At 39.5% G+C, this 15,382-nt stretch overlaps 1 long non-coding RNA gene across 1 annotated transcript in view; it reads left to right on the top strand.

The window, feature by feature from the left end:
* The window catches only part of LOC134431890 (uncharacterized), a 136,086-nt gene extending 122,234 nt beyond the window's left edge, over positions 1 to 13,852 (top strand). The window contains exon 7 of the long non-coding RNA XR_010031135.1: positions 13,768 to 13,852. This is a non-coding gene — a long non-coding RNA (uncharacterized LOC134431890). The remainder of the gene's footprint in view (positions 1 to 13,767) is intronic.
* The last annotated feature ends 1,530 nt before the right edge of the window (positions 13,853 to 15,382 follow it).

Here is a 15,382-nt window from a genome sequence, read left to right as displayed (position 1 = left end):
TTTGAGCACTGCCATGTCAATTAGACCAAGCCACTGAGTGCTATATCCTGTCTTTTGTAAAACACCTCAGGGACAGCGACTCCACCACCACTTTGGGCAGCCCTTCCAATGTTTAATCAACCCTTCTGTGAAGAAATTCCTCCCTACATTCAGCCTGAACCCCCCTGGCACAGGTTGAGACTGTATCCTCTCATCCTGTATCTTGCTGCTGGGAGAAGAGCTTGATCCCCACCTGGCTACAAACTCTTTCAGGCAGTCGTAGAGAGTCATAAAGTCACCCTTGAGCCTCTTTTTCTCCAGGTCAAACTGCTTGCTCCCTCAGTCATTCCTCAGAGGACTCACCTGTAGACTTATACCTCTTTTTACCTTCAGCAAAGAGATGTATCTTTTGGCTCAAAAGCAAGGATACAAAACCAGAAATAAATAATTTTTAGAATAAACAGAGATTGATTGATACAGCAGTGGCAAAATTTATTATAGTTCAGCACCAGCAGAAGAAAAAAAAATTGTAATCTGATAATCTGCATATTCTATCTGTTTGCAGAGCTGAGGGTGAGAAAGAAGCTGCTGCTTTTATCTCTGGTTAATAGATTTACAAGTGCCACAGGTATATCCATGTTTACATCATACTGTCAGATCTCTAGATTTCTGTGATTAAAAGGGCACACAGTCCAAAAATATTACTTCTAAATTGAGATTATGCAAGTGGCACAGGAAAATGTTCTGTGGCTCTTTATATTCCTGATATCAAGCTAAATGGTCTGTTGGTGCCTTCCTAGTCAAAAAATACTCCTCCATGGAGTTTTGCTATGATAAAGAACAAGAAGAGAGGACACAAACCCAAAACAACCTTCGCAAGTTCTCCCAGACAGACTAAAATGTAGTAAGCATCTAAACATAACAGGTTCAGAGCTAAGAGATTAACAGGTTAACCACCTTCTTAATAGCTGTGATGGGTAACTCTAGTCATTTACTTTTGTGAAAACTACATCCCAAAGGCTCCTGTGAAGCAAGTTAATTCAGGTACAGTTGTGCACGGGAATGCAGCTCATACTCTCATAACAGTGTCGGAAATTCCATTATGTTTATAGTCACTGGAATGGTTTCCTAAATTCACTTCTGAACTATACTTCAATCTGTTTGTTTATTTGATGTCTGGACAAGGGCTTTGATACAAGTATTTGTTTTATTTAGCACCTGCACTGAAACATTAGTTACGTTGCACTGAAGTGTTCCACATGTTTCTCTTATCTCAGACTAGTTAAGCAAGAGCATTCACACATTTCCTTAATCCCAGGCATCATAAATCCTTTACAAGATTTCTGTTTCATTGTTCTTCTCTCAGGGGCTTAGCAAAAACAGTCAACATGCACAGTCCTTCTTTCCCAAGAGTCCACATGGCTTACAATAAACCTCATTTTTGTCTTGTTCTGGAGGGTTTAGTAGTGTTGCAGATTATAAAGTCAGGGAGATGTGTTAGAGAAAAGTTGAAGTATTCTCCCAAATGGCATCAAGGATTTATACCAGTCTCTTGCCCAAGAGCCCCTACTGCAGTGTTATTACATACAGAAGTAGCTTTCTACATTCCTGAAGACTGGTAATCCACTGCATTACTTGAAACTCTTGTCACAGCAAAAAAATTAATTACTTTCGTACCAACAGCTAACATTAATAAAACAGTGTTTCTTTAATAAAATAAAAACTCTGGCCAAAATCCCTTATTTCTTAACTGCATTAGAGAGTTCTTAACTGTGCATTTAGAGAGTTCCACCCGCTTACAATGTCTACAAATTCCTTTAACTGCATTTTAAGAGTGAAAATATGACAATAGAAAAAATGCAAGAGTAAAAGTGACTAGTCAGCAATACTTTTATTCAGTAGCTTACTTCTGTGTGTAAGTAGGTATATTTAGAAGGAACTCCACCAGTGAGAGGATTGTCCTGGTGTCCTCCCATTTACTGACTGAAAAAGCAGTTTTTCAATGTTCCACTCTGCCATAAATTCCTGCAATAGTTTTCAAGTATTTTTGTTCAATAATATTCTTGTAAATTTTTAAGGTTGAGACACATAAGCATGTCCAGTAAAAAAAATAACCTAGATTTTTATCACAAAGGTTTGCCTGTTGGGGGCACTCATACATGACTAGAAGGCATGGGCTGTTCTTCATGGTTTCCCAAAAGTTTTTGTCACTTCTTCCCTTGTGATCCGGCAAAATCTTAAACCCAAAAATCTGCTGATAAAGTGTGAGCTTCTATGAAGTCAATGAGACTTTACATAGTAATTTCATTATAGTCAAACACTTGATTTACTGGTCTAGGCAGCCACTCTCAGGCTCATATGTGCTAGTCCATATTAATAATTTTATGGATCAAATAGTTTTACCTTTGTAAACTACATTAGTACAAGAACTCATACCATTTAAAGACACTCCACCTTCAGAAAATGCTTTTGTGAAGGTGTTAAAAAAAAGGCAAAAACTCAGCTTCCTTCAAGAATTGTGACGTCTTACTGCTACACTGTACTTGCTGGTTGTGCCTTGCTCTATGCCTATGTCTGTCTGAGCATTTAGAAATTCAGCTTACTTCACATTTAAAGGTTTGATGAAGTATCTCCTGTGGGTCATCTTATAACAGCCTTTTCTTTTGGCCTAATGCAGCAAATAAACTAGCTCCAAACCATACCTGCTTCCAAAGCACTGATGCCAATCCTTAGCAGTAAAATAAGGCAGCTGTTCAATTTCTAAAGCACACCCTGATGCTGTCTTTAGCTAAGTAGAAAGAAAAATTTCTTAATTCCTTGAATAGTTTCACTAAATACAGACACCTTAGTTAAAACCAACAGTTTTGCAAGTCTTCTGTGGCAAACAGTGACCAGTATAATCATCTCCAGTACAAGTATCAGGAAGTGCAGGTGTGTCCTGTTGGTCTCCTTGTCTTATGAGTTGTCTTAAAGTGAACCTTTTGAAGTTAACTAGAGCAATCAATGGTTTAGCATCACTGCAGACCTGTAGTGATATTCAAGCACCAGTTATTCTGGTATTTTACAGTGGGATGGGGAAAAGTACCTGATCCATGCACACATATTCTATAGGAATAATATAGCACAACATACAATGTAAAGCAAATAACGTTACATAGTAATTATTTTGGGCCATTTCCACCTACACCATCCCAGCATATAACCTTTTCTGCTATGCAAAGATTTACAGAGTGCCCATTTAGGCCTCCTGATTCTTTCAACTATGGCTTGTTGTACCCAAGGCTGATGCAAGGTGACTCTGAGTTGACAAAGAGAGAAGTGGAGAATTTTTGAGTCTTCCTTGAAAGTCTTGAGTTTCCTCTCCTGTTCCATACTTTTGAGGCAAGGAAATTCAACAGATAGGATCACCTAATTAAGGCTTAGGTAAACCTGCTGGTTATTCTTCTCTATGAATGGATTGGTCTATTGAGAGTGGACTTCTCTCATCCATGTCCTGACATTGCTGGGAATGCATTTACAGATGCAAAGAGCACAGGGTTAGTCTCTTGCCCTGTCTTTCTTTTTAGTTTTCTAGTTTGACGTTGACAGTGGGGAGCTAACAGAACTGTAATTCTCTCAAAGCAGATCTTCAGATAACAGCAGAAGGGTAGAGGCTAGGACACACCCTTCATTTTTCCCTCTTTGTTGTGTATTGTTAAAAATAACCAACATTTGCAATGCAGACTGGGAGCTTAAAAAGCATTTGTCATAATAAACACAGACATGGCAGGGCTTTTTCCCTCCTATGCTCTGCCTGCAGAAACTTGCATGGGATTTGCAAGTGATGGAGCTTTTTTTCTTCCTTCAAACTTCAAAACAGAGGCAAATACCCATGTGTCGCTTGGCCTATTTAACTGTTTCAGAGCTTCACTGCATGTTGAGGCTGTGGAAGAGAGATTTCTGCTGTAGGGAGTCTTAGGCAAAACATGAGTTTAGGAAGTCTGGAGAGTATGTTTGCCAGTGAATCGCAGGCAACAAGAAAGGAAGAAAATTTTTGGTCCATGAGCTTGCTTTTCAAGTTTCAGCACTTTTAAAATCATAATCTTGGTATTCATTCTGTGACAGAAATGCTGAAATTTAATGAAATTTAATGAAATTTAATTTAATTTAATTTAATTTAATTTAATTTAATTTAATTTAATTTAATGCTGCAGTCTGTCCTGGCTGATCAGTGTAACACGTATGTACTTGCTAATTAGCACTATCTTCCAAAGGGTCTTCTTCTAGTAGCTGTCACACTGGGGGAATCCTTTTGCCTCACTGATGCTTACAAAGTATGGGGAATATCTAAGTGTTAAAGAATAATTTGTGTTCTTCTTTAACTAGCACCTTCTTCTTCTCCCTCTGGCATATTTCCAGTGGTTTCTACAAGAATCTTGCTTTCCTGAGCTGCATGTGTTTTCATGATTTCATCACAGATGTTCTGACCTGCAAAACAACTTCGCAGAAGTAGCTATTTTCTGATGATGATAGACATACAGGGAAAAGGAGAATGAGATAATGGTAACTGTGATGTCCCAGAGAGATTTCCCTTCTATTCCTTGTGAGCAGTCTCATCTTTTCCTCTCATGGTTACTAGTGCACTAGGTGTTATTTTGTTCATAAAGTTACCCTCCCCATAAAACCAAGATACCTTCTTATTTTAATGGAATGGTGGACTTCACAGAGTGGTGGTCTGTTACATACAGTAATGTTACTATCTTCTGTGTGTCTTTATCTTGCTCTCCATTAATTTCACAGGATACCACCCTCTGGCATAGGGGAAAAGGAAAGTAATAGCATTGTTTCTGCAGAACTGAGGTTCAGATGATGCATTATTTTTCAAGGCTTGGCCTCCTTCAGCTTCAGTATTTGAGACATGGCACATGCTCCTTTTGTTACCCTTTCTTCTTTGTTGCTGTTATGTGGACTGTTATTCAGTTATAACAGCTCAGAAAACTATTAATTTGATACCTTTAAAAAATATAAACATATCCTAAAGTCAGCTTCACATAGTTAGAGATGATGGTTCTTAAGTGTAAAGCACTTTTAATTTGAAACTTCCTAACTTATGAAATAATATTGTCTGCATATAAGAGATTTGGTAACAGATTAAACTAACATGGGACATTTCATACCAAAAAAAAGGAAAAGTTTATTTCAGTGCAGACTGGGAATGGAATATTCTGTGAAAGAGGTTGCTACAGCACAATATGGCTACTAAAAATTTAAACACATTTGAGAAACAGGTGGACAAATGGGCATGAGAAATCCACCAAAGTATGTAAAATGCAAAGGTATTACCTTTGACTCAGAAATTACCCTAACAATTCATGGGAGATTGAATCATTTTTAGGGGATGTATGGGATGTATCACAATATGTTTGTTCTTATAATTCATTCCTTTCCCAGAATCTGTTTTTGGCCATTATCAGATGTTATGATAGGTGAATATTTTTATTTGATCCAAGATTGCTGCTCCCATGTGCCTGTTCAGCTGCAAATGCACAGGAGTTGGGACAGCTGTGAGTCTTCATGAGTCTCAACAGTATCAGTCTTCATTAGTACATGAGTATCTGTCTTCAGGTCTTCAGTATCAACAGAATGCTTTTGATAGCCAGCAGTGTGCTTCTAAGGTAAGAATCAAATATATTTCATCTTTGTGGACTTGAAGATCTCTGTAAAGTGTCTCCTGATGAACTGATGTTGTAAGTCTGTACATCACCAAATTTCAAGCTTTCTCCCCCAAAAGAACTGCTGCAGTCCTGCCTGATAATCCATAGGATGATAACCTTTCCCCTCTAAAATGAGGCTGTCACTATAGAGCCACTGCTCTATGGTCATTAGCAATTCCAAGTCTGAGTGCAGCTGACTTGGGTGGACATTTCTGACCACTAATGGGAACCAGGCTGGTCTACTTCCCTTTCACAAAATTTCAGTCATTTCCAGGAAGCCACACAGCAACATCCCAGCTTCAGTTGCAAGAGAAAGGGCATAGATACAGAAATCAGATCCTATGTTTCATTTTCACTGTTAGTCTGACAGAAATCTGTCTTTCAGAGCAGAACATCATTGCTGCTGCAGAAGAATTACAAAGTTCTTGCCAGATTTGACAAGAATTGTGTTTCAGTTTATTCTTTGAATATGAAAGATCATAACTCCTACACTAACTGTGTGGCTTTGATTTTTTTTACTCAGACATCTAAAGTACAGTAGGTACCTTTATTAAAAGAAAATATATAGAAGAAACCAAAATGTTTCCTGTAGTCTGAGAATGCAGAAAGTCTTTGCAGTCTTAGCAAAAGAGACCTTTGACACTGTTCTGATCTCTTTGTAATCCTCTCAATTTTTTTGATGTTTATCAGTACACCAGAGAGTGCTGTGCTAAGGAAAACTGTGTTGGGGTCTCCTTCACAGACACTGAGGATGGGGTCAGAGAACATGAGGATGATCAAGTTAAAAGCATGGCTTGTTCTTTTGCTCTTGCTGGTGTACTCTGCTAAAGCCGATGCTGGCATGCCCCTTATGAGCAATTAAAGCACTGAGTGTAACCCAGGTAAGAAATCCACCGACATCAATCAGCCTGCCTCTAATATTCTTCCCAGGTGACCCACACCCAGCTAAGCAGTCCCTGCCATGGGCTGAGTCAGAGAGAGCCCACGCAGCAGAGGTGGGGTCAGAACCCTACATCCTTGTGCACCCAGGGCTTCTCAGCATTTAGGATGGGGCTCCTGCATGGCTGACTCTAAAATTGTCTGCTTGGCTGGTTTCATTTTTCTGCTTTACTCTTCCATGTCTTGAATGCAGGTGCATGGTTTTTAAGCTCACAATTGCCTTTGCAGAAAAGACCTTTTGCCTGCAGCATTCGCGCTTTTCAAGAGAACTACTGCTTTATGATATGCAGCCCTTACAATGAAATGGATTTAGAAACATGTTAACATTTCATCACAGAGGTCTAAAATGAAAAATTACTTTCATTAATAGAATCCTAATATTACATGCTAGGCACAAGAACATGAGGAATCACAGACTCTACATTAATGTAGTTAGCACTTCTCTGTTGACAAATGGTTTTGAATGAGCATAGGAATGTGCTTTCTTCAAGTCATTTTGTTCTAAGTTAGGGTCCTAGTGTTTGTTAGAAAGGGGTTTATTAGACTCTTTTTTTAACCTGAATATTTTACTATCTTGCTATAGCTTTTATTTGTATTGGCATTCAAGTGTTTTGTATACGTTACTTTGTATACAAAGGAAATATTGTAGGGCGTTTTATTATGTGTATTGTTTATTTGGGAAGAAAGTGTCTTTTTTCTTGCCTGGATTGGCTTTGGAAGCTATAAATTGTCTAGAACCAGAAGTTAGAGAGTGGTAAGGATAAGGTATTGCATTTTATGAATGTCTTCGCCCTGCAGGCTGTCTTGGTAGGTGGCATAAATTAACATGAGGAGGCACAGAGGACTCATAGGGCTGTTTTACCTCAATTTTATGCCAGAAAAATTGTAAAAACATCACATGCAACAATTATTTAGTTTCTCTTTCGAACAGCTGTTTGCTCTGCTCTTTCCCTGATCTTTGCACTTTATCATTGAAACCATGCCACAGGTTATGCATTAACAACATACGAAGCATAATGTGCAAACCTCACTCTCATCTAGGAGAAATGACTGTTTTCAGATGTTGACAGCTTGCAGAACTTTATATCATAAGTAAATTTCAACAATAATTGGGGTAAAGTTAATCTGCTTAACTTCTAAAGAACCTTTAGAAGTTAGGAGAGAAGGGAGACCTTTTTTGCCCAGAGTTTTAATCATGTGTTTGCATTACTACACATGATTAAAATGAATGTTGCGGTACTCAAATTGGGACACCAGGATTAATGAACTCATTCTGTGTCTGGAGATTATTCTTTCTAACTTTCCATTGTCATCAATGGCTGTGTGTTAAGCCTTATCCATTACTTAATTCATTTTTTGGAAAAGCCTTTCCAGTGAAGTGGTTGAGTCACCCTCCCTGGAGGTAGGGATGGACTGATGGGTCAGTTTGATCTCCAGCCCCAAGGAGTCGGCAGTCTTGCTGCTGTGGTCAGGAGAGGTGAGTAGGTGTGAGTGCAAACAACTGGGAGCAGGGCTGAGGTTGGACATTTCACATGAGCTTTCTTATGATACTCCATGTGGCCACAGGGGCCAGGGTGCATGTCTGATGCGACTTTTGCTGTAAGCCCTGGCACCCCCAATTTTTTCTGCTGGCATTGCAGACTGTAATGCAGCCTTGTGCCTGATGCAGGAGCCCTTTAAGCCCTGCTGACGCAGATGGCCAGCTCCAGTGACAGATCTCCAGATAGCGCGTTGCTGCAAGTGAGCAGGTGCTGCCTGAAGCCAAGGACACATAAAAGGAAAGAAAGTTTATCCTGTCAGAAGCCCTCTCATTAATCATCTTCAAATGCCATACAGATCAGATGTATTTCTCCCCATTAACAAGCTTATGCAAGCAGGCTTCTTTGGCTGTAGCTAGCGCTGAGTGTAAGCCACTAGGAACCCACTGTAGAATGTTTAATTTTTTAAGTTTTCTTCTTTCCAAGGGTGTTGAAAGGTCCCATTTGTGGGTAACACTGCCTGCATTGTTCACCCTCCAGAAAGCCCTATGTCTGTCAGCCTCTGGAGAACTTGTTTTGTTCCTCCTCCATCCATCCTGCCCTCTGTGGTCACCTGCAACAGAGGACAGCAAACAGCAGCCTAAGCTCTCCTACCTTCCTTTCTTGCCTCCACAAAGTAACTTGTCACAGCCGTGAGAAAGGTTTCTATTTAAAAACAAAGAGCTGTGACCGCAGAACTGTGACTAATATTGGAATTTAGCAAGAAGTCAGCTCTTGTTTCAAGAGGTTGTGTTGCAAGTTTGGGAACATTTGCTACTAAAGCTCTTGATGAATGACTCCAGGAAGAGGCGTTAGTTTTTCTGATTTCTACTTCTCTTTCAGTGCCTGTTTTGCACAGATGATAATGAGGAGTGTCAGGAAAGCATGTAACAAATTGTTTTCTCTCTCTTGACAGAGAAAAGCTATCATTGTGTCACTCTGACGCTGAGAACCTCCTGGACTTGGACAATAAATAGGTTTAGGGAGAAAAACATTTAAAAAAAAAAGACCAGGCATTATAAATCACTTTGCTTTCTCAAGTATCAGTTGTTCAGGATAACTCATAGGTGTCTGTCTTTCATTCTATTACATTCACTTTTTCTGCCTTCATCATTTACAGTTTAATTCACATTAAAATACATTTTTTAATTTACAGTTTTAAAAGAGTCTCTGGGATGAATTTTTTGGCTTTGAATTCTTATTTTTAACAAAACATTGGCAGTATAAAAACAACTTACAGACTCTGAATTCAGGTAGAAGTGTCTGCCCAGATGCAAATCAGGTATAGCCAAAGAGGTCTCCTCAGGTCCTCAGTACCAGGACATCTCCTTTGTTGTCTCTGCTGCTGCCTCTGAGTTTGACAAGCTGAATAGCAGTGTCTCCCATAGAAACTGAAATAGATATGCAAAGATATTTCCTTCAGTTTTTCTGGGAAATAACTTCCTTTCTTTTATTTTGGAGCTGAATTTTTTGCTAGTTTCTGTTACAAGGAGGAGTGATTTTTTAATTTTATTTTTTTTCCTTGCATCTTGCAATTTCCTTTTCTATCCCTTCCCTGCAAACATTGAGTACTGCACTTTACACTGAGCTGTGTAGTTTTGTCCAACAGATTGTTCAATGGCCGTTTACTGAAGAAAAAAATATAACACACTCCTTCTTCTCTTTTTCAAGCTCTGGGGTGCTTGCATTCCAGGAGGGCATAAAGATTATTTTTCCTCAGGGAAACCCTCATGTGCCTATTCCCCCCTCTGCTCTGTTCCTCCCAGTGGATTCTGTTAGCCAAGGGACAATTGCTGCAGGGTGGAAAGACAATTTCAGCCTTTCCTGTTCTGCTCTTCTGCACCCTGTGCTAGCTGTCACGTCCTTGCTTTGTTTTGCTTACAGATGTGCTGATTCCCTGGAAATTGTGTTGAAGGCATCAAGCTACACTAGGAGATCAGCTTTCCTCTGTTTCAAAGCCTTGTGTACTCTCATCTTGTTAATGATGACAGACGGACCCTTTCAAGCAGGCCTAGTGTCCACACTTCAGTTACTAATCATGAAAGAGGATCTTGTACAAGAATTTACCAAATTAACACTTATTTCATCTGGTTAACAGTTCAGGTTGACCTTGTCGGAGTTCTGGTTTCAGCATTAAGACAAAATCTAAAATACTCCGTCTGCAGTGCATCTCAAAATGTACTTAGCAGAAAGTGCAGATGATTGCTTCCCCACTCCCACCACTCTCCTCAGTGTTTATTGTTGCAGCAGGCTGCTCAAAGACACAGCCCCTGCTGTGCTGAGATGGCCAGTGTCCTGCTGCCCTCAGATGAAGGATGGCCAGCTCTGGGACATAGTTCAGTGATAGAGTTTGGCATCACAAACCTAGCCCCAGTGAATACAGGGCATACATGTTGACTTCACTGGCAAACTCACTTCTCACTGTTAGCTTTTATACATGATAAATTTTAAGCCACAGCTTAGCTGAACTAACAACACATTCCACTTATTTTCCCTTTGAAGAGAGGTAATTCCTTTAGATGGAGGGCTATCAACTCATGCTCTGATCTGACTTTCCCTTACCTTTTCTTTTTAGCTGTGGTAGAATGACTACTGACCATCCTCTCTCTTATTTACAGACATTAAGATTTCATTTTCAAAGCATTCATTTAATAATTTTTAAAGTCCTGGAAAAGCATCATTACATCTGAGTTGCTGTATACCTTGGATATTTAAATCTGCCCAGTAAGCATGACACAATAAAGATCCAAAGTCACAGACACCAGATCTGTTGTGATAATCTCTTTTTCATTCACCTGTTTGTTCTCACTAATCATGACAGAAGACACCACCCAGTACTGCCCAGGTCAAGAAGTGATTATGCAAGATTTAAAAGTGCTGAAGCTGACTGTTTCTGATACATAAACACACACATATCACATCAAATAAAGACCTGTTTTCACAGAAGCCAAATGTTCTAAGTTTGAAGACGCAGTAGAGGACAATATACATACAGACCATATATATGGCTTCCTCAGAAACCGTGTTGATGCAGGCAGTTACTTCAGGACACATAGTAATACCAAAGGAGCATTTCACATACTGTCTATGTATTCACACATATAGACTTTTCATGGCTCCCTAGGAAATCTCTGTTAGAGTTTTAAAAATACATGGGCAAAATGTGATAATTAATTTTTTTTCAGTGCTGCAGAAACATGCAAAACCACTTAGTTTTGTTTTATGCAATTCCATCCTATTTGTATTCTCATTTGAGAAAAAATGCCAGGTTAGACAACTTCTTGTAGAAATACTGTATTTTTTGGAAGCAGGTATGTGCAGATGCCATGCCCTGATGCATGACCTGTCAAACAATGTCATACCAGTGAATTCTGTGAGACAGCAACTACTTAAAAAGGAAATGGCACCACGTCAAGTTGCCAGCATCCGAACAGTACCAGACCACTGGTGTTAAGGTTAGCAGTATTGAATGGTCAAGTTTTAAATTCCTTGGCAGTATTTAAAGTTTGCACATTTCTCTGTCCCACCAAAACAGTGCAGTTGAGACTCCTTCTGTGTGGCTGACACGGTGCTGAAGCCTGCTGCTACAGCCTTGGTTTACATTTATCTTCAAAGCACAAGATTGCTGATGTGATGCCAGCAAATCATCTTCTGACACTGCAAATAGAAGTTTTGTGGGCTTATGTCTGGAAAATCTACTAGATCTGGTACCATTCACATCAAGGAAATTTCTCGTTGAACTCCCCACTAGAAGCGCTCTCAGCGCATACCCTAGCTAAACCTTTGTATCTTTCACTGCAGTGATTTACACACACCTTCCCCTAGAGTATATAACTCTCTCTCTCCAAAATGTTCATCTTGTTAATATCAATGTAAGTCTGGATGATAATTTATTTGAGTCACAGAAATAATTCATTGGGACCTTAATGTGATTTTTCTATCAAGCCATGAAATCTGATTTTTTTCCCGTCACCATGTCCAACTGATTGAATGTGTTTTCTGTCTTTGTGATTTACACTGTACCTAATTGTAGCATGAACAGGTTTGTTTCTCAGAAATAACTAACAGGTGTACAATTATGTGCACTCACATTACTCCCATCCGGGTGATTTCACACTCCATATCCAAATGCAGCAGCTTATTATTCTTTTTTTGGCAAGTGGTTGAAAACTTCCTCAAGGTGGAATGTTCCCTGCTGGAAATCAAACTGCAAGCATGATACCTCACTGTGGTCTTAAAACAATGTTTGCTTCATGTTGTAAAGCACCATAAAAAGTTGTCAGTTGGGTGACATCATTATTTGTGTATCCCACAAAGTGTTACAAAGACAGATCACTGCCTATGCAATTATATGGAGTCATACCAGTGATGATGCACCACGCAATTTTCTATATTCTTTAGTAGAACATAGAGTGCACAAGATGCTAATTATGTGACATTTAGAGAATCGTGATTAAGAGTCAATTATTTCTGTAATAGATTTCATAGAACATCTTCTTTTTGTAGCTGGTTTTCAATTGCTGTTGCTATCATACAAATTGTATTGCATATATTAGATATGAAGATGGAGAATTGTGTTTACTTATGCTTTTAGCAAAATCAGCTCTCTAAATTGAAGCTGTTTTTCCAAGTTCTTTGTTTCTGAAGTCCTTTTTCTAGCTGCTTGTCTTTGCAGAGCTGTGGGATAGGCCACTGTGTGCTTGAGTACCAAGTAACAGAGGCAGTTTGACCTCTGAAGTGGATAAAGTTGTGATAATGAGGCCTATGGGGACTGGAAAACTCATCATTTTAGGCAAAGGATTTGCTTATGTTCTTAGTGTTTGTGACATCTATTTGGTCATCTGTTTTCTTTAAAGCTAGTTGACTCATCTGTATTTCTTGATGCTGAACACTACCTGGAACAGCAACTAGAAGCCTTCTTGCCATCTTTCCTTTTCCTTAATCATGTTAATGTCATAATCTTCTTCAATGCCTTTAAGATAAATGCATTTACATCTATGTACATTTGCCTAGCATCAAAGACAATTTGTAATGTGGAAAATCTCTTTACTCTGTTGTCCTAATCAGAAGTGTACACCATGGGTTCTGAGCATTAAACTTTCCCTTTCTTCAGTTGTGTCCCTGATTTCTCTTCTGCTGGAAAGCTAGCTTCAAAAATTCCAGACTCTACTACCACTGGTATGTACTAATATGAGAAACACAAAATTAGTGTAAGTTAAAACTGTTCCTGAAACATATTACAAAAAGATACCTGGTGGCCAGTATAATTTCAAAAGCTGTTAGGACTTATATAATTTATATTTTCTATTAAACAGGTTTCCAAGTAACTCTAACTGAGAAAAAGAAATTATCAGAGGTACATGAAGTGAATTGAGGGACGTTAAGAATCTACAGGAGATACATGCAACTGTGTCTCCAGTTTGTCCACTGTGGGATCAGTCAGCATTTATAACACACTGGCTGCATGTGAGACAGGCAAGAAGGCCAAAACAGAACAAAATGCACAAATGAGCTGATTTTAAGAAGTCAGAGAAACTGAGACCAAAGACCTCTTTCCAAAATCAAGAATTTGTAGCATTCTTTATAAAGCCTACAACTCCTGTATGTAATGAATAATTCTGCACACTTCACTCTTCCAGGCTTTATAAAAAACAAAGAGGAGCCAAAATACTATCAGACCTTCAAGAAAAAGCTGACCTTGTGTGGCTGCCCTCCAGAGGATGGTTCTTCCCCGGTTTTGTTCTACAATAACAGGTAATAATAGGCCTTGCAAAAAGGCTAAGTGCATGAGGCATTTGTTCGGTATTTTGCACATCATTCAGGAAGGGTTTTCTAAACAAGTTGCTCTAGTATGTTCCCTGGATGGGTTTCCTCCTTTGAGTGCTGCAGGTCTCCTTTAGAGGATAAATTCCTCCAAACTGCAGATCTGCTTTAGACATTCCCAGAGGGAGTGCGGTCTGGGTAGTGCTCCATCCAGGGCTGGTTTAGCCCAGCTGGCCAGGTGGGCTGCACTGGGGCAGCCATACCTGAAAGGAGGCATTACAAGGCAGCTGGCTAGTTACCACACAGAAATAAAAACAACTAATGTTTCTTTCAGGTGAGGAATCTGGTAACCTACTCTCTCCATGGAACTCCTTATTTTCTTCAAGACAGTCAGAGACCTTTCTGTGCACTGGTAAGTACAGAATTCCTTTCCCCTTTCTGCCCTCATATCTTCACTCAACATTAATGCAAAGCTGAATTTTCAGTCTATGACAGACTGGATATCAAAGCATGGAAAGGGCTGTTTTTCCTGTTGTTATTCTGGTATTTTCTAGCATCTGGTCAGATTTCAGGCCGGGCCATGTATCTGCAGCGTGGAGATTTAAATGATTTTCAGCCAGTCACAAAGAGACACACAATTTTCATCTCTCAAAAAGGATAATGTGGAGAACTGTAACTTTTTTATGCACCTTGTGAGATGCATTTGGAACAGTTTATGTTATCTTAGCTCCCATGTCATATGCTGCTTGCTAACAATACCTCCAGTACAATGGTAAGGGCCTGCTTGCCAGCATCTCTTGTGAGCTGCTGTACCAAGAGTTGAAGAGACTGAAAAATATCCACTGTAGGACTATGCAACAATAATAAATGTCATGAACAGTCCTGAGTGTAGACAGAAATCTTCAAGGAAAATGGAATAGGTTAGTGTAGCTGGTTGTTCTGTGTGTATCTACAATTCAGGGCTTGAAAGAGAGTCATGTCATTTTGGAGAGCTATTGGCAAGAGAACCAGAGGGTTATGTGGGCATAGGGTAAAATACACATAAACAAATTCATGTAAGGCCCAGAATTTGGCCGCTGAAAAAGGAAAAGCATGGGGAATGCTGCTCAGGAATGCTGCTCAGATTAGGCTGCTGCTCAGGTTAGAATGCAAGTTTATTAAGATGATCAGTGCAAAAAGTCCTCAGAAAGCATCCCTAGGGCCACTTTCACTCTCTCAATCTCCAACAACAGCCAGTGTCAGGAGAAAGGTGTACAAATTTAAACTGAGTGTAGGTTTAGATTAGATATTAGGAAGAAATCCTTTACTGTGATAGTGATTGGTTGCCCAGAGAAGTTGTGGATGTGTTGGATTCAGGGCCAGGTTGTTCTGACCAGCCTGATACAGTAGGAGGTGTCCCTGCCCATGGCAGGGCTGAAGCTCTATGGTCTCTGAGGTCCCTTTCAACCCAAGCCATTCTATGATACTGGAATTCTATGAAACCATAGTTCT

This window comes from Melospiza melodia, chromosome Z (assembly GCF_035770615.1).
Source record: "Melospiza melodia melodia isolate bMelMel2 chromosome Z, bMelMel2.pri, whole genome shotgun sequence".
NCBI lineage: Eukaryota > Metazoa > Chordata > Aves > Passeriformes > Passerellidae > Melospiza > Melospiza melodia.
The sequence above is the reverse complement of the archived record's forward strand: the minus strand, read 5'-3'. Positions and strand labels throughout refer to the sequence as shown.